Source organism: Primulina tabacum, chromosome 15 (genome assembly GCF_025594145.1).
Source record: "Primulina tabacum isolate GXHZ01 chromosome 15, ASM2559414v2, whole genome shotgun sequence".
Taxonomy (NCBI): Eukaryota; Viridiplantae; Streptophyta; class Magnoliopsida; order Lamiales; family Gesneriaceae; genus Primulina; species Primulina tabacum.
This window is the reverse complement of record NC_134564.1, coordinates 10,264,792-10,292,680: the sequence shown is the minus strand read 5'-3', so window position 1 is coordinate 10,292,680 and position 27,889 is coordinate 10,264,792. Positions and strand designations below refer to the sequence as shown.

General features: G+C 35.8%; 1 long non-coding RNA gene across 1 annotated transcript in view; it reads right to left on the bottom strand.

Annotated features, from left to right (window-relative positions):
* Positions 1-651: 651 nt before the first annotated feature.
* Positions 652-27,889, bottom strand: part of LOC142527498 (uncharacterized) — a 98,168-nt gene continuing 70,930 nt past the window's right edge. The window contains exon 3 of the long non-coding RNA XR_012815471.1: positions 652-743. This is a non-coding gene — a long non-coding RNA (uncharacterized LOC142527498). The remainder of the gene's footprint in view (positions 744-27,889) is intronic.

The following is a 27,889-nucleotide window of genomic DNA, read 5'->3' as shown; positions in this document are numbered from 1 at the left end:
TATAATTTGTCTCATTACTCGGTATGTCAAAAAATACAACATCATAAATAGGAGTTTATTAGTTACTCAGAATTAAGATTGACTCATATATGACCATCAATGATTAATATTGAATTCTCAATATGATACGAAAATTTATAGAGATTCAAAATTAATCATCCTCCTATTCTACATAATCAAATTATATAAAAAGTTTTCATTTCAATAATCTCATTAATAATGATCCGGATAAGATCATTTTATAATTATAATGAACCATGCTAACAATTTTAAATTAAAGATCCCAACTTTAATTTCTAATTTCGGACATATTTGGATCATTATATTTTAAATATTGTCCTCATGTATATAACACTTATATACAAATATTTAAAGTCACGTAATAATAATATTGGGATTTCAGATATTTATAAAGCATCAAATAACATGCATGCAAAACAATATTGAAATATTTCTCACATTGATAAAAATCATTTGTTTTTGGGCATAAATCCGAACACCATGTACTTCAAGAGATTTTTTGGGCATCCCACGTATGGATGGATTGAATCAACAAAGATTATCATAAAAAAAACTATTCATAATCTTGTTTTACGAGATCTAAGTTTCTCTCCCAACAAGCCTCACACCCAAGAGATCGAGAGATCTAAGTTTTCATGAATTATTCTTGATATCTGCAAATTGCTTGAAACTGAAATTGAGTGTGTATGATACGTCTGGCTGCACTTCAATTTTTGTAGTTACTTGGAAAAATCAATTAAAGTTTTGGGTTGACATTTGGAAAGGATTTATTAATGTTTTTAACAATAGGGTCGAAGATAATTTTTGGGTGTAATAATTGTCCCTGGTTGGTAGAGCGATCGAACCGTGGTGCTTGAGCTGTTGTGCGGTTTAAAAGATTTGAGTTGCACCATTTGTAACATACCGTACTTTTTACTACTTAAAAATTTGCGAAAAAATAAAAAAAAATTTCTTGATTATAAAATAACTCTCAACTTCGATTTAAAATAAAGTGTACGTCTCCAAAAGTTTTTGCAACAAAAGATCTAAAAATAAAGTTCACCAAAAGCATCTGATTAAAATCTCATAACCCGTAACATAAATCAGAGTATTTTGATAATTTCAAAAAGCTTAAAACATGGCGGTCCTCGGGTTTAGCCTCCCGCTCAGTCCAAGCCAGCTCACTGGTCCTCACCCCTCGTCTCCTCCAATGCATCCTCGCCTGCATCGATCAAGTCTAGTGAGTCTAAAGACTCAACACGTATAAACTGGAAGTAACGAGTAATACGTAATAAAATCACATGCAACTTCAAAATAGAACGTACATACTTGAACTTGAACGTGCATATAAAAGCTTGAACTTACATACATACATAGACGTGCCACAACGTAAAACTTTTCTTAAACATGCTTGCATACTTATACATACATGAACATACTTAAAATTCATCATTTGCGTAGAGGCAAGTTTCAAAGCAAGTGCCCCTTAACATAATTCGCCTGATCAGACTAAACCACATTACTGGGCTGACAGGGACGAATCCACTACCACATACATGAGATCCCCGTTCATGCTTTAGCGGGTGGATTGGTCCCCGTTCATGCTTTAACGCTTTCCAATCCTAATCTAAACCCGTTCATGCTTTAACGGGGTGGAGAGGTCCTCGGCCACGTTCACCGACTTCCAAACCCATTCATAATTTGGTCACAAGACATTTAGCATACCTCAAAAACTTGAAATATTTTCTTTCCACGTCGCACATACTCACTTGGCATTGAGGGATTCGTTGGATCTCGCTTGGGGCCGCTGCTGCAACATACTAACATGAGTTCAAACACTTATCTTTCATAGCTTAGACGTAGGTACTCGTTCTCACCACCGAAGTAAATAAATAGCTTATGACATTCTAAATCCCTCGTGACTTGACCTCGTTCAATAATTGTAAAGGCCCGTATTTCGTATTCATATTTTTGCGGAATTATTAAAAATTTTTTAAATAAATAATTATCTTGCCTCATTTATAAAATAAACATGTAAATAATTTTAATTTTAAAATAACAGCGGAAACAAATATTGTTTTCAAACAACAATTTTAAAATAATCCAACGTAAACAACAATTTAAAAATAATCCAACGTATTAAAACTGAGTTTGAATAATAAAAGATGTATAAACTAAAACATGAGGTCCTCGGGTTTTCTATTGCTGCCACAAGATAGCTCACTGGTCTACGCCCTCCGTCTCGACCTCATTAGTACCTACAACAATCAAGTCTAGTGATTCTAAAGACTCAACATGTATATATCGTGAATAACAAGTAATATATATCATAAAATCGCATGCAACGTAAAAATATAGTATCGTAAAGCGCATGGTGAAAATCGTATCATGAATAATTATAACTACGTGCATATCTGAAAATCATACGTAAAAGCTTTGCTCAATAGAGCTCTGTCATGTCATATCATAATTTTCTGGTAGATATAATGTTTCTAAGCAAGTGGCCCCTAACATAACGTGAGCGCCTGATCAGACTAAACCACAGTATACTGGGCGGTAGAGATCACCACAGCCCTTGGACTGGATATCCGTACCCATACATAATCGTAAACCGGTCGTAAGTCACCGGGTGGAGAGGTCCTCGGTTCCGCCTACCGACTTCCAAACCCATAAACGTAATGTGGCCACAAGACATATAACATATATCTAAAAAATAAACATTTTATATTTTTATGCACGTAATATAATTATAACCTTATTTTTACCGGATGAGTTGGATCGCTCCCAGGCTTGCTGCAACCTAATTCTAATATGTGACACATGCAAATATTCTTATCTTGACCAAAACTTAGCAATAGAACCAAAAACTCAACAATAGAACCAAAAATGAGACTATTAGGACCAACCACTTGATTTTTAATCATGGTATCGTACCAACCCGAACCAACATTAAACCGACGTTTAACCATGATTAAAAATACCCCAAACATACTGAAAAACATGCACAAGGACTGTAAAACACGAAAATACGTGAATGGAACACAAAACATAAAACACTCTTTCGAGAGTCATTTTGGCACCTTTCACCGTAAATTCTCGTACGACCTCTAAACTCGACCAAATCACAAACGGCCAAAAACACGACTTTCCTAACTCATTAAGGTAGTGTCCAGTCCAAGGCCATGGGCTAAAAGCCAACCAAGAACTCAAACCACCTCCTGAAACCGAACTCAAAGTTGCTGTCAAGAACAGAAATTACAACAGCGGCTGTGTTGCTTATTTAGGATGAAACTCTGAAACAAATGGCCGTGGGCTTGAACCACCAACCAGAGACTCTTACCAACATCCTAATGCATGGCTTGGACCATGGCTGAGGGCTAAAAGCCAACCACAAACCGAGCCAACACCTAGGACAATGTAACGTGCTAGCCGAGAATGCAACCTGCTGTGTCGTGTGATGTATGGACTTGGTTTACTGTCTTGGGTCGTTCCAATGGCCATTTGATCAACCATGGATCGATATAGACATGATGGAATGTTGTGTGAACCATGGTTATGGGCTACAAGCCAACCACAATCCATTCAACAATCAAAACCGAAACCATACTCCTATAGAAATTCAAATTTTTTTTTAAAACCGAAGAGCTCATGTCTTGTTTATGTAGAAATCTTAAAGATCCGTGAATCAAGCTTGGAAAGGACACCTTGCTCACGTCCTAGACATGATAAGGAAGGGTTCTAACCATGGCTACAGTCCCTAGGACAGCCAAGATCCGAACACACTCCTTAACCAACCAAGAACAAGAACCATGGCTCAAATCTGTATCTTTGGAACAAAGTTGCTGTCATTTCTGTATTTGTGAGGTTATGGGTGTAAAACAATGGACCAATAACGCCCTAACACACTCTATATCATGCCTAGAAGCAGCCATGAAAGCCTGGAATCGAGCAACTCCCTGTAATCAACAAAAACATTCAACCCGTGAAGCATAAATCATGAAGCCGAGAAGCAGGTTCTGAGTTTTGAATAAGTTGCTGTCAATCTTCGTGTTGTCACTTGATTCATGAACATATATTGATTTAAAATATCTAATACGACTTGATTGAAGAGCAAAGAAATAATATATACATGCCTGGAATTTGTTTTGTCAAAAACAAATCAAAACGACAATACGACGCGACGGAATCGGAGTTGGCTTTTCATTCTTGTTTCAGCTACTGTTATCACATTCCTAAGCTGCTGATTTCTGATATTTTTCGAGGGTGAGGGTGTGGGCTTGTTAGGCAATGAAGAAGAGTGTTATAGGAGGTGTTAAAGGTGTCATTATAAGCATTAAGGTGGGAGTTAAAAGTCAAGAAGTTGAAGAATTTTGACATGCACTTTGGATTCCCTTAGCTGCCGATTCCCTTTTCTATTTTGCTGCATATTTCGATGATTTACTTAGTAATTAGTTGGGGAGAAATAAGGTGTAATATTGTGTTTGAATTACTACTAATTAGTGAATTAAAAATGGGAATGAATACTCCATGAAGTGCAATTAGGAGTGGTTTGAATGGATAGTTATCAACTTTTGAATTATTTTAAATGTTGGACCCAAAATTATTATTACTAATTTGCATGGTATTTTATTGTTTAAAATCTTGTATTTTAATTGCTTAAAGTTTAGCACCCTCATTATATATTTTAGTGAATTTACACATTAAATTTAGGATAGATTATTGCATGGCATTCATGACCTCAAAATTAAATATTCAAATGCTATGATTAATTTCTTGAATATATTATACCTAGATTAATTCATCCTCATATGTTTACATATTTTAATTTAAGCTTTAATTAAATATTAACTTAAAGAATTTATTTACCAACTTAGCTCTAATTAATTTATTAAATCCCAAAGACATTCTTTTTTTTTAGATTAAATCATTCTTTGACTTAAATTAAATTTAGGAATATTTTTCTTATTATTAATCTTATCTCTAATCTCCAAACACTGGTTCGGCCTCGCGTATTTATCCTGAAAAGATAAAACTAAACATCTACTTTTAAAACAATTAAAACACTACATATATTCATAAAAATTCATTTTTAATTTAAATAATAGAAATTATGCATGACTTATACGTAATCTGATTTTCGGGTTCTACAATAATCGTACTAAGCCATGGTATAGAACCCCAAAACAATCTCAAAGGGAACCCTAAACTATTCCCAAACAGGAGGTACACGGACCCCGTGCCCAGGTCCGGCTCCGGGTCCGTGTAGGTACTATAAAAAGTATGTGAAGGAAAGGGAAGGCACGGACCCCGTGCCTAGGTCCGTGTAAGGGTCCGTGTAGACTCGGCAAAATGGCACTTCGGAAGGAACAAAGACACGCACCCCGTGCCTGGGTCCGTGTCCGGGTCCGTGTACCCTCGGTGAAAGCAAACCAACGAAAATTCAATACATGTGATGCTCAACATTCTAAACATGATTGCACGGACTATGACCCGATGCCTCGAGACCCATCCTAGGATGCTACTACATTGATACAACCCGTACAAACATCCCGAATCCACGACATCCAACCTACGACACGATGCAACTCAAAAACACGGAGATTGACACCAAATCACTTCTTACGACTTTTAATGAATTCAAGTGCCTATCGACACTAACCGGTACACCAATTACCAACCCAACATCATACTAAACATACCTAAATGCAGAAACAACCACTCGTCAATCCCCAACGAAGCCTGCAACAATAAAACTTCAAGAACACCTCAATAACATAATTTTTTTTCAGAAAACACAGTTTGAGCCGTCCCACGAAGAATACCATAACTCACTCAATTTTTATCCAAATATTTTGAAATTTATATCTAATCGAAGGTATCAAAAAGTTTTACGATTTTTATGTTGACAGTTTTCTCAAAATCACGACCGAACAATCGCAGTAATTCAAAGTACAGTAGGGTTCGGAATTTCAGATCTAAAAATTTCTTCAAAACACATCCAATAAATTTTCTGCTCAAACTACTGCATAACGTTCACATGATTTCATACAAAACACAATAAAATTTGTACTATGACAAGATCGACATAGGAAAAACAGAATATACGTGCCTTTTGATATTTAAAACTCACGATACGGCGATATCAAAGCGGAGACGGAGCGAGACTTGATCCGGGACGATGGTGGCTCAATTTTCTTTGAAAAAAATACAAGAAAACTTGCTGGAAATTGGAGAGGGAGGGGGCGGCTGCTATTGCTCTCAAGAACCCTAAGCTTTTCTCTCCTCTCAATAATTAAAAATCTGAAAGTATGTGTGTGTGTGTTTGTGTGTGTTAGTGTGTGTGTGCGCGTGTGTTTGGGTAGTGGGGAGGGGATTAGGGATGTTAATTAGGAAAATAAATTGCTTAATTAGTAATTAACAACTAATAAAAATGCTAATCCACCTCTAACTTTAACAAAATCCCTTAATTTAAAAATAAGGTGCACAAGAAATAAATCTTTAAAAGTTTTAAAACTCCAAAATTCCTAAATAAATAATTTAGGTTTTAAAGATGTGGAAACTTAACAAATTATTTAAAATGTCCCAACCTCAATTAAAATAAAATACCACATAAAAAAAAGTTGCCAAACTCGTCACCGGTCTCTATTCCCCGATCCCGCCTCGAATAATCGCCTGAACATGAAACTCGAAACACAATTTAACGTGCTTCACATAAACGTAAATAATTTAAAATAATGCGTTTAACTAAATCATGCACCACTAAGACTCATTTTAAAATTAAATAAATGCTTTAATAATTAAATAGATGCATGGGTTATACGTGTATTGAATTTGGGCTCTACACCATTACTACTAGCTATAGCTTTTGGTAAAGCGGCAAGCGTTCGGTCCTACAATTGGTATCAGAGCCAAGGTCATGGGTTCGATTCCCATTGATTGCAAGGAGTGCAATTATTGGGAGGGAGATTGTTGGGTGCAATAATTGTCCCTGCTTGGTTGAGCGATCAAACCATGGCGCTTGAGCTGCTGTGCGGTTTAAAATATTTGAGTTACACAATAACTACTAGCTATAGCTTTTGGTAAAGCGGCAAGCGCTCGGTCCTACAATAAGGTAGGTATTATTATTGCGCATCTAGTCTTGAAATTGCTGTATTGTACTTGTGAATAGAAGCCCATGAATCATATCTTGCTTGAGTTGAATGCATAATAGTTATCATAACGATGTTAAATCAACATATAAAATAATATATGAAAGTATTATATGAATTTGAAGTAAATACTTGATATTATATTTAAAATTTGTATTTGGTACATCACTAACCTTTTCATCCATGAAAATTAGTTTTCGAATGGATTTTGAGTTCAACTGAGTCTCCATCTAACTACCTTAGCGAACAACAATTACTCCTATTGATGCATCCTTTTGGTTTTCTTTCAAAGAATTGATAGATACAACTGTGTAATTATTCATAGGAGTTGATATTTTAAAGTAATTCTAAACAAATATTATTTTGCTCGACTTAGTTAACAAAAAATTATTTATATGTATGTCGGGTTTATCGGGTATTTATGGTGCCTAGTTGGGGTTCATGAATTGTTATTAGAAGTAAAAACGAACAGAACCTTGAAAGGCTCTTTGAAAGCCATGTCTTTTCGAATTTAACCACTACTTTAAATAAAAACAAAAAGATCATTGAAAGGCCAAAAGTTCCAATTAATAATAATAAACATAATCATTAATTAAATCCATAAATATAGGAATACAATTCACGAACAAGTCATTAAAATGAAATTATATTTCTCATAGATGAATAGACTTGCTGACATGTGACCATGTTTTTCTTATCTGTACTTACCCCACCCAAAAGACTTGTCTTTGTGATAGCGGTGGAACTATATATTTAATTAAATATTTACACATTTATATGTTTTTTGACCTTGGCTTAGCGGTGGAACCATATATTTAGTTAAATACTTACACATTCATATTTTTTTTAAACCCACATTTACATACTTGTATACTTATTATAACCGAAACGCTGAGCGTAAAGTTCACCAACAAAAATAAAATAATAAAATGAGTTTCTAGATGATTCATGATAAACCTGAGTTCCTTGGACTCCATAATGGATCCAAAATCCAATAAAATTAAACTTGTAGCACGTGAAATAAAAAAAAATGACTTGCTAGATGACTCTAGAGTAAATCATCAACCAAAAAACCGTTGTCGTAGACGTCTAAAGACGACGGTGAAAAACCGTTGTCGTAGGTCTTGTAAAACTGTTGTTAAAGGTCATGTGGTTAAAGAGTGCGCTCGAATACAATGGTGAAAAACCGTTGTCGTAGACGTCTAAAGACGACGGTGAAAAACCGTTGTCGTAGGTCTTCTAAAACCGTTGTTAAAGGCCATGTGGTTAAAGAGTGCGCTCGAATACAACGGCGAAAAACCGTTGTCGTAGACGTCTAAAGACGACGGAGAAAAACCGTTGTCGTAACATTGAAAAATCGCTGTTAAAGGTCAATTAGCGACGGTTTTTCATATTATTTCCGTCGCTAATTAGAGACTGTTGTTCATATCATTTCCGTCGCTATTGTTTTACGTAAAATAAAAAAAAATTACTTTTATAATTTAATAAATCTGACAAAAAAAACTTACAATCTTACTAAATTAATAATATTTATAATCTTAACACTTAAAAATTTATCAAGAATTGAAGCGAAATTAAAATCGTGGAAGAGAGAAAAATTTATTGTAGGAACGCGGATATTTATAAAAAATTTGCGACGGTGTGTGTTTAACCGTCGCTAATAGCGACGGTTGTTTAAACAACTGTCGCAATTTTTAAATTAGCGACGGTTTGATTTACAAAACCATAGCTAATTTAAAAATGCGACGGTTTTATAAAACCGACGCTATATTTAGCGACGTTTTAAGAACAACCGTCGCTAAATAAACTGCTTTGCTTCTTGTAGTAATAGGACAACATTTTTTAAACCGTTGTCTTAGACCCTAAAAATGTACATAGACAACGATTTTATAAACCTGTCGTAGCTACTAAAAAAACCATTGTCTTTCACTGACGTTAATAGACAACGGTTTTTAACAAAAACGCGCTCATAGACAACATAAAAACGCTACATAAAAACGCGCTCATAGACAATAGAATTAATAACCGTTGTCGTAGCTACTAAAAAAACACGCTCGTAGACAACGGTATAAAAACCGTTGTCGTAACCCATAAAAGACAACGGTTTTAACAAAAAGCACGCCCATAGACAACGGCTTGCTAAAACCTTTGTCGTTGACCCATAAAAGACAATGGTTTTGAAACGTCTGCTTAATCGTTTTCTTAAAATGTGCTAGAATTTTTTTTCCTCTTACAAATATATATAAATACTTTGAAAATACCTTGCACCATTTTTAAAAATAAACGATTAACTATTATTTAAAAAACAAAGGAAAATATTTTAAATCGACAAACGTTTTACCAAACCTAAAAATACCATTTGAAAAGCATAGCCCATACTAAACCTCTCAAAAATATCTCTCAACAAGCATAAATAAAAAGTCGAAAAATCTTTTGACATAACTTAAAATCATGAATTATAATTAGTGCGGAAAACTAGCGTCGGTTCTCGGGTTATGTGCACCTTTAGTCCAGCAAAGTCATCCATCAAGACCTCCATTGTCATATTCATAATCAATATCACCTGCATCAATCACACCAAGTGAGTCTAAAGACTCAACACATCATATTTTTGTTAACGAGTACTACATATACATATCACATACAACAGTGAAAAATATTGCACTTAAATATTGTTTTCATGAAGATGCATAAACTTTAAAAAAATCCATTTTCATAAACATTTTCATGATGCATAAACTTTAAATAAAAAAATTTTCATATATATTTTCATATAAACATAAACATATATTCATATTCGTATCCATATTCATATCAATTTATTCATATTCATATTAATATATTCATATTCATATTCGTGTTTGTTGAATTCAGATCGTGATTGTGACTCGTATTCTTAAACATATTGGGCGATGGATCCATCTAGAGAAAACCACAATACTGGGCGGCGAGAACACCAGCAACACTCTCACCGGTCAACTGGGCCTTGGCCAACGTATTAACATATTCGTATTTAATTTTATTCGTATTCGTATCCGTATCCAAGGAAACACGATCGTCGGTCTCCCACTGGACCAAAACCATCACGATATTTCCAACATATCACGTACTTAGTCACAATCCCTTCACGTCCTTCAACATGTTATCATCACTTAATAAAAATCATGCATATACGTATCGTTTTTATTTTTGAAACCAAGCATGCATCATATCTTTTAAATGTCCAACAATTAACCCATAAAAATCCATGAACATTTAAAAATCATAATTTAACATATAAAAATTCATAAACATCCATAATCATTGAAAATAATCATTTTAGCATATAAAACAGCATTTAAGGCACTGCCATGACGTTTACTAATTTTCAGGTGTAAAAAGACCGTTTTACCCCTGAACGTGACATTTTACGTTTTTGACTTTTTCTTGATTTCTTTGACTCTAACATGTCCCAAATAATTATTTAAGCTTAAATTTAAATTCTCATAATTTTATTTAGCTTAAAAACTAGGCTTTTTAATTAATTCGTAATTAATCGTTTTGAAGGCGTTTTAATTCCGAAAAATCCCAAACTTTAATATAAAATTCTTAAATTAAAAATTTAGTCTTTTTATATTATTTTATCCCTCGTGAACCATGACTCAACCCCCCGTGAGCCGTGTTTCAATTAAATTAGCAATTAAAAACCCTAACTTGACCCTTATTAGTTAGCACCGAGCCATGTCTCGAATCCCCCGAGCCACCCTCGAGCCATCATGAACCAAACCCTGACCAACACCCTTAGACACCCTACTGGACCTTAGAAACCCTCGGAAACCATCCCTAGCCCCATAATCGAACCACATCAGCCTTCCCTTGAAGTGGCCGAGAACTCCCATAGTGTTAGGACTCTTCTTTTTGGTGCTTAGGACCATGTACCGTGACCCAGCCCTTGAACCAGACCCCTGTGCACTCACCTAGGACCCTAAAGACTCACTCAAGCCCAGCCCTCAAACTCAAGCCGAGCCCCTGCTACCTACGCAATTCTGTAAACCTGCGCGTGCCTCATGAAACTCTAGGGGAGGAGTCCTTGTGGCAAGGACTCCTCCCAGCCCAGTTAGCTCGAGTCCTAGCATGGCTAGGACTCCACCCTGGACTCACCCACGGCCCTGGCTAGCCTCTGGTCCCAGCCAAACCAAGCCAAGCCCCCAAGACATGAAAATCGAACCCACATGAGCCCCATGACAGCAACAACGATTCCAGCTTGCTTCCTTAGATTATGTGGTGTTTAGGGTGTGTGTGTAGGACTCTAAATCATGTGTAAACCAAGCTTGATCTATTCCTATATCATAACAGCCCTTAATCAATACAAAAACATGCTTTTTGGATCACACCCATGCTTAAAATTCCATGCTTATGAACAAAAACGAAAATAATTAACATGTTACTTGATTTTCATTCAAACATGCATAAAATCATAATATGGTGCGATGATGTTTGAAAGGGAAGGATTATGCGTGCCTTTGCGTTTTAAACGCACGATTATTCGTTGACGATTCGCGAAGAACGGGGCAAGACCTTGGCTAGAACTTTTCCTTGAACTTTTTCTCGATTTTTCCTCCAATTTTTTGTGTGTGTGTGCCGTGAATATGATGTGCAATTTTGTAAAAAGTGGCGTGTAGAAAAGTGTAGGGTTTGGGGTGATTATCATATTATATATTAATTATTTCCTAACAAGACTTTAGGCCTATTAAGCCTAAGTTTAGGCCCACTAGTACTTGATTAGGATTTAATTAAAATATTGAAATAGTTTTGTTAAAGTAAGTTTGTTAATTTATTAGCCGGGTTGCTAAAAAGTTCGTATTTTGTTGAAAAACCAACACCGATAAAATTTACGTCTCAGCGTATAAAATCACCTCAAAACTCCTTAGTTTCAAAAAAATGCAAAACCATCGACCATATTTTAAATAATTAAAAACAATTATTTAATAAAAACATTTTACGTTTTTCAACCGTCGGTTTTCGTTCTTCGATCGCAACTTGAATAATCCTTTAAAAATACAGTTTTATGCATAATGACAATTAAATCCTATTTAACATATAATCATGTATGTCACATAATCAATTAAGCAATTAAATCAATTAATTACTTATTTTTCATATTTCCTAGATTTGCATGCAGTGGGATTACGTCGTCTTAATTTTGGACCTTACAATTCCTCCCCCCCCTTAAAATTAAATTTCGTTCTCGAAATTAGAACTTACCGAACAATTCTGGATAGTGATTCTTCAAGTCCCTCTCGGTTTCCCAAGTAGCTTCTTCTTCCGAGTGATTCAGCCACTTGACCTTGACCATTGGAATGACTTTGTTTCTCAGTCTTCTTTTTTGCCTTGCCAAGATTTGGACAGGTCTTTCTTCATATGTCATATTTGGAGTCAATTGTAGAGGTTCATAATTTAGCACATGTAATGGATTCGACATGTACTTCCGCAACATCGAAATATGGAACATATTGTGAACTCCAGAAAGCATTGGTGGCAACGCCACTCTATAAGCTAGTCTCTCAATCGTCTCCAATATCTCAAATGGACCAATAAATCTTGGACTAAGCTTGCTCTTCTTACCAAATCGCATAACACCTTTCATAGGTGCTATTTTCACAAATACATGGTCGCCCACTGCAAACTCTAAGTCCCTTCGTCTCTTGTCAGCATAACTTTTCTGTCGACTTTGTGCAGTTCTCATTCTCTCACGGATTTTGGATACAAGCTCGGTAGCCTCTTCAATCACATCCGGACCAATATCTCTTCTTTCCCCAACCTCGTCCCAATGAATAGGAGATCTACATTTTCTTCCATAAAGTGCCTCAAAAGGAGCCATCCCGATTGATGATTGATAGCTATTGTTGTAGGTGAACTCCACTAGAGGTAATTTTGGTTCCCAACTGCCTTGGAAATCAATAACACATGCTCGCAGTAGATCTTCCAAAATTTGAATAATTTTTTCTGACTGACCATCGAATTGAGGATGGAATGCTGTATTGAACAATAACTTGGTCCCCATTGCTGCATGCAAACTCTTCCAAAAAGATGACGTGAATCTCGGATCTCTGTCAGAAACAATAAATACAGGAATTCCATGCAGACGAACTATCTCTCGAATATACAACTCTACATACTGAATCATGGTGAATGTCGTCTTAATAGGTAGAAAATACGCTGATTTCGTAAGACGATCAACTATCACCCATATAGCATTGAATCCCTTAATAGTTTTTGGCAATCCCACAACAAAGTCCATAGTGACGTTTTCCCATTTCCACTCGGGAACAAGAAGTGGCTTAAGTTTTCCCGCTGGCCTTTGTATCTCCGCTTTAACTTGCTGACACGTCAAACACTGGGTTTTTTTTCAAACTAATTTAAATTTTAAATTTTTTTTCAAAAATAATGTAAAAAAAAAGTTTTGCAAAATTACGGCAAACCGTGTTTTGTAAGCACGGATTGAAGTCAATGTTGGGTTATTAGCGACGGTTTTCCAAATCCATCGCTAATAGCGACGGTTTTCAAAACCGTCGCAAATTCAAAAGTTGCGACTTAAAACCGTCGCTATATTTGCCGTGAATAATAATATTGACGGCGTGCGATTAATGTACGCCGTTAATGTTCAAACATGATGTTTTTAAAGATATTTTACTATTAACAGCGCACATAAACATGCACGCCATTAATAATACTATTAACGTCGTGTCTTTATTGTGCGCTGCGAAAATTGCATATGTTATTAACAGCGCACATAAATGCAAGCTGCAGATATTACTATCTGCAGCGTGCTTTTATTGCACGCTGCGGATAGTACTATGCGCAGCGTGCTTTTATGCACGCGGATAGTACTATGCGCAGCGTGCTTTCAAGTGCAACAATATTAACCGTGCTTTTAAATTGTTGCACTTGACAGAAATAACGGCGTGCATAAAAGCACGCTGCGCATAGTAATATCCGCAGCGTGCATTAAAAGCACGCTGCGGATAGTAATATCTGCAGCATGCATTTATGTGTGCTGTTAATAACATATGCAATTTTCGCAGCGCACAATAAAGACAATCCGTTAATAGTATTATTAACGGCGTGCATGTTTATGTGCACTGCTAATAGTAAAATATTTTTAAAAACATAATGTTTGGACATTAACGGCGTACATTAATCGCACGCCGTCAATATTATTATTCACGGCAAATATAGCGACGGTTTTAACAAAACCGTCGCAACTTTTGAGTCGGCGACGGTTTTCAAAACTGTCGCTATTGGCGACAGTTTATTAAACCGTCGCTATTAGCGAAGGATTTGGAAAACCGTCGCTAATAAGCCAACGTGGACTTCAATCCGTGCTTACAAAGCACGAACGATGCTCCACGTGTGCAGGGTCCGTGCTTACAAAGCACGGTTTGCCGTAATTTGGCAAAACTTTTTCTTTTTACATTATTTTTTTAAAAAAATTTAAAATTTAAATTAGTTTTAAAAAAAACCCTCAAACACTCGGATACAAATCTCAGATTGTCCCCCTTCATGCCCGGCCACCAATATAACAACTGCAGATCTTTGTACATTTTCGTGCTTCCCGGATGAATGGAATATGGTGTGTCATGAGCTTCCTTCATAATGAGATCTCTCAAAGAATCATCACTAGGAACCCATAAACGATCTCGATATCGAACTATACCATCCATCTCATAATATAACCTCCGGCCCTTGGCTTCATCTCTAGTTCTCAACTTTTGCAATTGCTCGTCAGTAGACTGCCAATCGCAAATTCTGTCTCTCAAAGTCGACTGACTGTACCAATAATGTGGCAAGATTAGGGGCCTCGCCCCTAACATAAACTCTAAGCTCAAACCGCTGTATCTCGGACTGCAACGGTATTTGAAGTGATAGATGCGTGATAACTGCTGTTTTTCTACTTAATGCGTCTGCCACTACGTAATGGATCCAAAATCCAATAAAATTAAAATTGTAGCACGTGAAATAAAAAAAATGACTTGCTAGATGACTCTAGAGTAAATCATCAACCAAAAAAAAATAAAATGACTTTTTTTTGACTCCATAATAGATTCAAAAGCCAAGAAAATCTAAATTGCAACACGTAATATAAAATTTGATATTAATAATGATAATTAGAATCATTAATAATTAAATCATGAAATTTTGACTTGACCAACACAAATGTTTTGACCAAATACCAATATATATTATACACACACGCTTTTGGTTATTATTAATAATAATTAATAATTAAATCATGAAATTTTGATTTGACCATAATTAATAATTAAATCATAAAATTTTGGTTTGACAAAAAATTCCTAATTTTAAGTTATATTGTCCACACATTATCCACATTAACTCATACAAATCACACACACCAAAGGACATAAATGATAATTCACAATGATCAATATTGGCTCTTTTATATAGGTATTTAGTATTTATTTAGGGGAAATTTGCCAAAAAATCCCTATTCCCATTCTCAACCTTTTCTTTACTCCCTACCCCACTAAAACTTTTTTTCAACTCACCATATCTATAAAATTTCCAACTTTATCCATATATCTTTATTTTTAAATAATTGATTTTTCTTTTTAAAATAATGCCCCATCACGCTTCCGTAAAATAAATTAAATCCCTTACCTCTTTGACCGGAGTACCACCGGATTATATCCACCGTATTTTACGAACTGCTCCTCACAGTACAACCACTTGATCGCAACCGATGGTTACCGACGCAGATTCCTTCAGCAGTACTTGGCACAACCCTAATTCGTTTCCTACCTTAGGGTGTACAATAAAAGATAAAATTTTGAAAATAATACATGAGAGGGGCTAAGAGCAAATATTTCTTTATTCAAACACAAACATTTATTAATACATTGAAACCTCCTGTAGAGGTGGAGGAACTTGTTTAGCTACTAATAGAAGCCGAACTCATAAATTAGAAAGAGAAAATGTTACAATTTATTGTTTGAAAGAAATGAGGAAAATGTTCGATGTTCTTCACTTCTTCCTTCCTGCCTTATTTATAGAAGGCTTCTTCGGATTTGAACTTCGGATTTCAAATCTTCATAAACCTTTACAGCTTGCTCATGGACCATGTAGTGGTTGAGTGGTCCCTTGAGATGTTTCTGTCTTTTTCTAGATTATTAATCTAGAAATTAACTTTTCATCTTCTTTTACCTCTCCGAGATACCAGTAACGATGAGTTTGTAAGAGATCTGCGGTAATCTCATCTTCTATTTCCTGGAAACGTTGGACTAGCCATTTAAGAGAATCCGCCTCTTTTCTCTTATACTTGATTCTTCTTTTTAAAACTTTTAGATATGTGTAATACATTTTCTTTATGTTTCTTTCTGGTGTGATTTACTGGTTCCCATTTACCCTTATTTATAGTATAATACTTGGGTCCAGTTTTCTTGTCTTTTTATCAGATTTTCATTATCTTTAAAGATAAGGAATCCAATGTCCTTTGCCATTTCCCACCTATTATTGGTGGTCCTTGTTCTTTTTCCACAGATTATTGGTGGTCCTTGAATTCCACTCACATGATTTTCACATGGAGGTCCTTCTTTTCTTGGTGGGATGATCACATGTTTTTTTTTAACTTTGTCGAGGAATCTTTGGCTTTTTTGTATCCTCGAGGAAAATGTGATTGTGGTCCTTCCCTGCTTGTCCTTGTTTCGGTAAAATGTTTCCGATCAGATCTCGGTTTGAAACCTTTGCCCAATTCTGGTTCTTTCTGATTCTGGCATTCAGGACAGATGTTTTCTGACCATCTTCCTACATGTGCCATATTGCAGAATTTCCGACGACTCTCTTTACTTGCCGGGAGCTTGATGTTCCACAGAAAATTTCTTTTCTTTTCAAATATTTCTTCTGCAAAACTTGTGGTTTTTCCTGTCATTGTATTTAACAGGAACGGTCCATTCAAAGAATTTTGATAAAACTTGAATGGAAACTTGACTTTGTCCATCTCAGTGAGACAGACCCATAAACCCCATGCTCTTCTGGTTGAAATATCATCTTCAGTAATTGAAGCAACCAGTGGTGTTTCTTCTGTCGGAGGGTCCTTGATAAATTTCTGAATATTTGTATCTGGCCTCCTTAACTTGATAAAATGAAAGGCTTCGTGTGAACCTTTCCTTGCTGGTTCTGGTGCTGCACTGAAAAAGTATAGCTCCAAAACATCTCCTCTGGACAAATAATCGTTATTCGCCCAAGTTTCATGAACAGCTTCCTGAATCCATTTAGGTATTCCTGAAATTTCCGGAAAGCTGGGTGAGGTGGTATAAATTGAGGCAAGAGCCCCGAATTCATACTAGGCTTTGACCTCCTTGGGATATGAATTAGGTTTAATCCATACCCTAGGATATTTTCCTGAAACATCAACCCTATTGGTAGCTGGGTTAATGCCAACTCTTGTTTTTAATTTCTCCCAGTTCTGTTGGTAAACCTGAAATGGAGAAATTGCAACTTCATTAGTACCAACCTTAGATTTGCCTTTGTCAGTACGAGGCATAAGGTTGATCTCTCCCTCTTCAATCCCCGAGGTGGAGGGTTGACTTGAGGACTCAAGATAAGGATCAGGAGTCTCAATTTTTGTTCCAGCCGACTCATCTGGAGATGATCCCGACTTAACACTTGTGCAAGGGGTATTGGAATCCCCTGCTCCAGGTATAGAGTCCTGTACTCGAAAACTCAACATTTGGGAAACCAATGGCTTCTCAATGCCTTGGAGGATAGACTTTTGTGTTACAGACCATAACTGAGTATAAGCCTGTAAACATCCTGTAATTCGATCAGAGACAACTCTCTTATCGGCTAGTTGTAGTCTTCCCGTAACTTCTGCATTTAAGACCAGCTTGTTAAACTCGTTTTGAAGAATTTCAAGGTGTTTCCTCAAATGGCTCTGCATCTTGATGATGGCATCGATATCACCGCTGTTCATTTCTTGTTAAAAAATCTGTAAGAATATTTTCATGAGATTTTATTATCACAATATCAAAAATATAATTCTGACATAGTGCCTGCCATCTTAATAATCTGGTCTTCTCAGGTTTAGACTCAATTCTATTCCTTAAGAAAGCTTTTACCTATGCGTTATCAACCTTCAAAGTAAATTTCTTTGCAAGTAAAAATAATGGCCATTTTTTAAAAGCCCTTTTTACTGCATAAAATTTCTTCTCGTTGATATGCCATCTGATGTCTTTTGCATCTGAGAATAACCCACTGCAATATCTGCATGGTTGTTCTCCATCTGGTGTGAGTTTAGTAAGAACTGCTGCCCACCAATGATCACTGGCATCGGTATATAATACCAGATCATCTTCGTCTTGAGGAATAGCCATTTTTGGAAGATTCTTACAAATCTCCTTTAAATAGAAAAGTCCTTCTGTGTGTTATTTTGTCCATATAAATTTTGCATCTTTTTTCAATAATGGACTGAACACCTTCCTATGTTTTGCTAGGTTTTTAGTAAACATCCCAGCAAAATTAATAACTCCCAAAAAACTTTGAAGTTGTTTCTTGTCTTTGAGACGTTCTCGAAAATTTTGCACGTTTTCGACTATATGGTCTTGCAGAATTATTCCTGACACATCGATTTCAATTCCGAGGAATTCAATCTTTCTTGTTGCAATGACTACTTTCTTTTCAGATAAAACCAGTCCTTCTTTTTTACAAACCTTAGAGAAAATCTCCAAGTGTTTAACATGTTCATCCATATTTTAGATGCTATTAAAACATCATCAATATAAACAAACATAAATTTAAAATAATCTTTGAAAAGATTATCCTATTTTCCTTTGAAATATCTGGGGTGAATTAGCCAATCCCATTGGTAATACTTCCCAAATATAATGTCCTTGAGGTGTGGAGAAAGCTGTGAACTTCTTGCTTTCTTCCTGCATCCGAATTTGATAAAATCCAGACTTACAGTCGAACTTAGAGAATATCTTGGCGTTGCGTATGCAACTAATCAAGTGTTCTCTATTAGGTATAAAATACCCATCAAACTCCAGAATATTATTAATTTCTTGATAATTAATAACCAGTCTGGGTTTTCCTCGTTTTATCTCACCATGATTTCTTACCAGGAAACCTGGATTGCTATATGGTGACATACCTGCTTTGATTAAACCAAGGTCTAAAGTTCCTTGATTATAATCTGCATATCCCTTTGATCAATGATATTCATTGGGATAGGCTTGCAACGGACAAATTCATACTCTTTGCCTTCGTTAATTTTAAGGCAAGCTTTGAGTTGATTTCTGTCCCACCATGCCAAGGGATCTTCATTGTAATTTTCTTTGATCCTCTTCTTGACATCTTCCAATGATACCTTAGATTCGAACTCTACTTCATTCGTTTGTAGAGTTATCTTCAGGCATTCTATATCTTCTGGTTGGAGTACTTTGTCTGCTCTTAACTGGAGCATTGTTTCTCCAAACCGTCTGGAATCCTTCATTTTGGGTTCAGAAGTTGTCCTAAATCACCACGCTTGCTGCGAAACTGGATCGGAAATTTTCTGTAAAATGCCTCTCGTAGTCTCTGGAGTATGATTTTGTGATTACAGGGTGTTGTGAACACTAATCGTCGAGTCTCATTCTCCTGAGTATAGGACTTGAACATTTGTAGGAAATTGTTTCCTAACAATATGTCAGCTCCTGTATCATTAAAATAAATTGGTGGTGTTTCCACCTTGTACCAAGGTGTTTTTCCAGCACCGCCAATCATGATTTGAGTCATCTTAATCCCTTTACATAAGATTAAGATTCTTCTGGAAAAATCTCTTCCAGCTATCTTTGGTAATTCTTCTTCCAAATTATCTGGAAAAACCCCTCATTTTTCTGTGCAAATTCTAGCACCTGAATCAATATAAGCAGCAAAATATTCTGCCTTATATTGTTCATATAACATTCCTACTGGAATGTATATGGAGAATGGACTTGTGGTCATTGGATTTTCCACATCTTATCATCTGCCATAAACTCCATTCCATACTCTAGTCGTTTCCAAGGTTTGTGTTCTTCGAGAAACTCTAGTCCAAGAATCAGTCGATCTGATTATTTCCCTGAAATTCCTTGAATATGAACTTCCAATTCTCCGATATTAATCAGTCCTTGGTAAGTTCCTATCATAGGTTGTTCCAAATAGTATATTGAATTACAAGGAAATTGATTCCTTTGCTTCGTAATATCAAATACTATTTCTACTTCTTTCCGCCCTTCTGGGCATCTAAGTTTTCCCATTGTAGAAAAACTTTTCGGCTCCTGTTGGGTTTCTATGACAGGCGTTTTTCCCCACCTGTAACTAGTAATTCTATCTCCCTGAAAAGATAGTCTTCTTGATTCTAATCTAAGACTTTGATTCCTTTGTAAAATTGGTTTGTCTTGTATTTGGATATCTGTTTCCTGTATTAAAGGAAACTCAACTCGTTCTGGATAAATTGCCTGAGCAACTTTCCCGAATATCTCAGGGATTTCAATGAACTCATTTCTAATAAACAATTAGGAATGATGTGTATTAGATCGAGCATATGAAATCTGATAAGTAATAGAATATGGTCTATTACCTTCTTTCATCAGCCTCTTTTCCTTGAAATTCTGATGTAATGTCAAGGCTCGGCTGAAATCTCGATCTGCCAAGTTGTAGGCTATCCTTGGATAGATTACTCCTACAATCTTTCCTGCACAGAGATTTCCTGATATAGTTTGCAGTACTGAATCTTGTAGATTCTTCATTCTTTTATCGCATATAGCAATATCAATAGGCGAATCTATTTCTTCTTTGAAAGTAGCCTTTATCATAATCTGGATTGCTCCAATATGAATCTAGGACATAGTCCTTGCTACTTCTATCTTGAGTTTTTGTAATTCCTCCTTAATTTCTTCGGAAGGAATTAACTGCATCTCCATTCTATTGCCTGTAAGTTCTATCGGGATTGTCATTTCCCTTCTAGAAACTTTATAGATTAGATGATACTTTCTGTTTCTTAGGCCAAGACTTCCTAAGAACTTTTCTACCTGTCCTGCAGAGAATCCTTGATATCTCTCATGATTCTTTGGACCATGTTATGAGATATTGTTGTCTGGCTGAAAAACCCAGACAAATCTTCATGTGTTTCGTGTCGAAACACCTCGTCTTCAGTCAGATTCCGATTCTGTTCCATCAGATTCTCCCTGACTTAAGACCTCTTCTTCTTCATATATACTTTCATCCGAGGCAATGTCCTCAAATCGGTATACCTGAATAAGATCTTGGTAATAAACTGCTTCTTCAATATCCGGGGTTGGATCGAAGCGTTTAATACCTCTTTTTTCATTTTCTGGACAGTTGGTCGAGATATGACCTCTTGCTCCACATGTCCAACAATTACAATCCTTGAAACTTTCATTTGCTCGAGTATGAGCTCTTCTGAAAGTTTTCTTCGTAGGTGTTCTTCCTGTGCTTCGAGATGTACTCGATGCCTAGGATGATATCCTACTTCTTGATGGTCCACTTTTTTTCCCAGATTTATAAGATTTGGCTTTTTGTCTAGACCAAACAGTTCTTGGCTTCCAAGAACTTCTTCCATTTCTAGCATAAGGATGAGTCCTGAAACTTTTCCTCTTATGCTTCTGTGGTTTACTTCCAATAATTTTTGGAAGATCATTTTCCTTACAACACAAAGGAGTTCTTTTGTTGATACCCCTTAAGCGTTTGTAATTATTTTGTAATGCTGCCATATGACACCATTCTGCCAATTTTCCTTTATGGAAAGAGGCTCTTCTTGCCAACGTATCTGGATTTCAAGGTACGCATTCCTTTATGAGCATTTCTCTCCAGGGACTTGGCATTTTTGCGAAGAAAAACTGCATAGCTATATCTTCTTCGACTCCTGAATTCCATCTATATTTAGTGAATAACATGATGTATTCATCCACTAAACATATATCATGTAATTGAAGACTATACAGAGCTTGAGTACATTTTTTCTTCTTCTCTGTATCTTGACTGTTAAAATAGTCTACCCCTATAAATTGTGCTTTAAATAGGGTAGCCATTTTTCGGGCTATCTCGCTAAGAGATTCTCCGGCCAGGACTGACTCTTTCATTTCTAATGAATTCATGTCCCAAGCAATTTTTACTGATCCCAAAAGACTCATTTCTAGAAGTTTAATGAATCCTTCTTTGTTGAGATCTAGTGTTCCTGCTGCGATTCTCACAGCAGATGTCCAGTCATCTATGAGATCTTCTCTGTTTTTGAAATCTAATACATCAAGGTTAAGCATAACCCCACAAGGATGTACCGGATCTAAAACAATTTTCCCATAGGGTGTTTGGTGCAAGAGAATTTGATTTCTCCTTGTCCTTGTACCCGCTGGGTGTGATCCTCCACCAGTATGGAAATCAGATTGGGATTCTCTCATATTAACATTCTGAGATCCCACACTTTCCCTTGGTGGTTCCTGTGTAGATGACCAGGTTATAGCAAGTATTCACCTCCTGCTGTGTTCATCTTTAGATCTACAACTTTGAGATTTGCGAAGAATTCCGCAAGCTCTTGTAAATCCTCCAGACCAATCTTTTCTAAAGTTGTCATCAGATAAATTTCTTTTCTGAGACAGATTTAATTAGATTGATCATCTTTTTTTCTTCAGTCAATGGTTTTGACACCACTCTGGCCTTCCCTTGTTGATGTAACAAAGGTTCGGTGCCAAATGATGGTGGTAACCATCCTCCTAAAGTTCTTTTACTAGAACTTGGTTGTTGTTCTAGTTTCTGAATTCTTGTTTGAATATCCTTTAATATTCCAAGAATTTCTTCCTAGGTTTTAAAGATTTCTTCAACTCATTGGGGTACAAAATATAGCATGTTGCTATAATTTTATACTGTTTTCTGGATTTCTCTAAGATCTAAAGAGAGCTTAGAGGAGTCTGGTACTATCTCCAGAAACTTATTTGCTTGAATCATAAGTTTACCTGAGAGTTTACCTGAGGGTGCTGATGTGTCCCTTTCTGTTCTTGATATCTAACCAGGATTAGATAAACTTGTGTATATTCCAAAATATTGGAATAGATCTTGTAAATTATTTTTCTCGGACATAAGTTCGGATTCATAATTTTTTCGAAATTCTCCTCCTCAAACATTTCGTTTCTTTGTAATAATAAATCATATGTTTGAAATAAATCAACCTTAAGCTCTGATACCATTTTCGGGAGCGCGGGGATCAATTAAAATCAAATATGGAATAAGGGTAATCTTGTCAATTTTATGGTATTAGGGAGTTTAAAGAAAGATTTTGGTGTGTAGGGAGTTTGGGTAAAGTTGAGTTTGGTTTTTGGGAGTTATGGGCAATTTACCCTTTATTTATTATATAAGTATAGGTATAATAATAATAATAGATAGATAGATACCAAATGGTGGGCAATATAACTTTTCTCTTCACATATGTGTGTGTGTGTGTGTGTGCTGTTTGATATGATGTCCAACAACCGAGTGTCAATCTATGTGTCAACTAATGAGGTGACACAGGTATTGGATATGATGTATCATATGTCACTTCATTGGTGGGCACAGATGTGGACATGGTTGGTGGACAATATAACAAAACTATATGTGTATATGTTTGTAAATGAATTTATAATAATATCTAAATAACCCACACCTATAATTCAAAGAAGCATAATTAATATTGAAATTTTTTACAAAATACTATAAATATGATTGACCTCCAAGAAATTAAAATCGATTTTTTTAAAAAAAATACTACTTAATTAACATGATCATTATTAGCCTCAAAGAATAAAATTTTAAAAATACTACTGAATTAATATGACTGGCCTCCAAGAAATTAAAACCCATTTAAAATGCATTCCCAACAAACCTTGTTTTTGGTGTTTTCCCAATGGCTTCTCAATGCGCATGGTTCCTTTCTCTCCCAGATTCTCTGAAGGGGGTCATCTTCAATAAACTGGAGGATATAAAGGCTTTACCAATTCTACAATGTTTCCGAGAAATAGGCGTCACTTGTTTATGATAGTCGCTCTCTTTGTCTCGTAGTGCCATATGACATGGCATTGGCATCTAGAGAAAAGTGTTAAAGACCCGAACTTGGCACGCGAGTCGATGAGCAATGTTTACAAGATGTTATGTTCATTCCGGAAAGTTCTAGCCTCGTATGAGGAAAGAAAAGTCTAGAAGGTTTTGGAACACTCAACAGTTTGGCAGAAACAAGTTGATTCATCTAGGATGTTCATGAAGGGCCTTGAATATCCTAGAATCGTGTATAAGGATCCGGATTAGTACAAGATTATTCTGGAATGGTGTAGCAACTTGAAGGGCCTTGAATATCCTTGAACATCCTAGAATAGTGCTAGATTATTTCAGAATGGTGTAGCAACTTAGAACACCTTAGAATAATATAGTTGTATATGGAAGACAATAAAGTAGAGCACTCTATAATCTTTCCATTGTACATAATTTTAGAATATTCTAGAAAGTATTATGAGTAAAATAAATAGGTTGATACCTTTCATTTATAAATGGCCCCAAGTTTCTCAAGTTATAGCAACAATACATTTTCTCTCCAAACATCTATAAAATTCTCTTGTGCTCTTGTTTGGTTAATGCTTACTTAAGCATCTTTTGGAGAACTTTTCATAAGTGTCGCACGGTGCTCCACTTAACATGACAAAAGGCTGAATGGCCGAAGGGTCTTATGGACTTTCTTGAAAAATTTGTATGCATGAGATCCATCACCGTAATATTCTCTCCAACTTCTCCATTGGATAACATGAACCATATCCTAAGTTGGAGAGGAGACATTAGGATTCGTTTTCGGTAAAGCCTGAAGATTCGATTCCATCCAGGAAAAAGTGGATTTGACACACAACAGGCCGCCATTGCCTGATTTTCCAACTAGGATTGGATACATAATGGATCTTGCATTATGCATTTGATCCTAAATCATTTTTTGGTACATTATGTATTCGATCCTAGTTGGAAAATCAGACAATGGTGGCCTGTTGTATGTCAAATCCACTTCTTCCTGGACGGCATCGAATCTTCGGGCTTTACGGAAAACAAAGCCTAATGTCTCCTCTCCACCTTAGGACATGATTCATGTTATCCATTGGAGAAGCTGGAGAGATATTACGATGATGGATTCCATGCATACAAATTTTTCAAGAAAGTCCACAAGACCCTTCGGCCATTCAGCCTTTTGTCGTGTATTGATTCTTTAGATGGAGCACTGTGCGACACTTTGTACTTATCTACTTGATTAGATTCGATTATCCAAAATTTTAGCCAAAGATATTTTGGTCTTTCGATTCTTTTACTTTTGTGTGTTTAGAATTATAAATGACAAATAATAATATTATTATATTAAAGTTAGGTCCACGTTAAACTATAAACTTTATTGTGCATGTTTTTCTTCAAATTTTAATCTATCTCCCTACCTTTTTTGCACTTCTTTATTTGATTATTATCTATAGTTTTAAGTCTCAAATGTTAATCAAAAAACTCATTGTTCCCATTTAGCTGTCCAATTAATTCCAAACCATATTCTTTACTAGTTATATAAGAAAAGAAAAATGTTTAATTAAATACAAGAAAACCATAATCTTGACACATTATAAATATATATGTATCATGGTCGTTACAAGTCAGAATTTCTACTATGAACATCAAAAAAATCATCCAATCTGTTGTGCAAATCAACCAAGAGCATACAACACATCCTATAAAAATTAAAATGAAAAATAAAATAACCCCACAATGCCACAAAATTTGCTGGGACACACCCTCCTCCAACAAAAACTCAAATCACTTCCACAACCTCCAAGTATAGGATCAAATTATCCAGGTAAAATCTAAATTTCCGATCAGATGAGTGGGGGATTGCAAAACATTGGGAGATATTCGATGAAGTGATAAATAAAATCTATTTGTCGACTAAGGTTATCTCGAACGGGATCACTTTCAGGTTAAAAATACCTTGACCAAAAACATTCCCAGCCCATCAACAGCCAACGATGCTAAGACCATGGAAAACTTGATGGGTTCAACATATGGAGTTTCACCTCTGTCGTGTCTTGTATCGCAATGTGATCTTATGGAACTCACATTTTCTCATGCAAGGATGTTAAGATTGGCGAGCTGATGCATGACTTGACATTGTATACGTGTTATGTTCGATAGCTGCCACAAAAGTTTGACCAAAGTCAATTTTGGTAACTAATGTTATAGGCAGAATCCTGCAATAGGCCAGCCCCAACTTCCTATTTCATATCTTGTCTAGGCGATGGTTCTTTAATGGTACACTTAATGACGAATTTCTTGCTTCCTCCCAATTAGCCAAAGAGTCTTCTTTGATAGGAGATGGTTCTTTGGTCGGACTTTTGTGAAGTCGACCTAGATACGATAGGTCGAAAACGATGAATAAATCAAGTGAGATGGATATTCTTACAGAAGCTTTACATACATTATTACATCTAAATTTTAATTAATTTACCCAACTTGCCGATGCTGCTGGTGAGTTTCTGTTCATCTTCAACATGTTCTTATATGTGCATCCCCTGTATGAGTGTGACATACCCCCACTAAATCAAGTAACAAAATAGTTCAAGGATACGATGCCCTATCACTTGATTAAAACGGTAATGGTTAATCGTGGAAACTCACATACAATATTAATAGATAGATATCCATTGAATCGAGACAGTTAAAACTTTTATTTTTGAGCTTACAAGAAATTAAGTTCGGTTATACGCGAGGAACTCTATTATGGCAAGAATCCAACTCATATCACTATAAATACGCATATTATTAAATACAGCTCACTAGCACAACACTTGAATAAAATTCATGCACCACAAAAATTTATACATTATCAAGAAGTAAGAACATCTGGAGACTCAAAATATATAGGATAATAAATGCACCTTTTGAGATTATTGATTCTTGTTGGGGCCCTTTCGGCTGAGACTCTGGAAAGTGCTTCATTAGGACTTGAGACAAGATCCTCATCTATGCTAAGTTTGGTTCTCAAATCATCAGGCAAAGCCTGTCAATATCAAGATCAGAAATGCCTTTGGGAAAAAAAAGAATAAGAAGCATTAAAAAAAGGTATGCTATTTGTCATACATGACATCATTGATCATTTTCTCAAGCTGTATTTATTCAATATAAGTACGTAGAACATATGAACCTTCCAATCCCAGCTGTTCAGCTAGACATTTTGTCATATTTTACGACGAGGCGGTCTCTAAATTGCACCTGTCTCAAATAAAGCAGTTTCAACTTCTTAAATAACCACATGGAACGCAAATACGCCAAAGTCCATCACTTCACTGCTAGTTTGCCCCCTTTATAGATAACTATCTCATGAAAAAGGAGGAAATTTGAGCTATATACGCGTTAATTATCAGGAGGAAGATCGTGATAGAATGAGTAGCCACACTGAAAAAATTTAAATTGCATACGTTTAAAAAATGGAAATGGGAAAACAAGAATGGAAAGGGGAAAACAATGGCAAAACCATACGTAGCAACTGACATTAGCATTGGCCTCAGAAGTTTCATATCATCGCACAAAACCATACGCTGACCAACACCAAAAAGCAACTGACGGACTTAAAATTTCGATAATTCATAGATCAATCCACCAAAATAAATTAAACAAATCGAACATCAAGTGCTCAACAGCATATCTTTCGTAATACTTTTGATTTT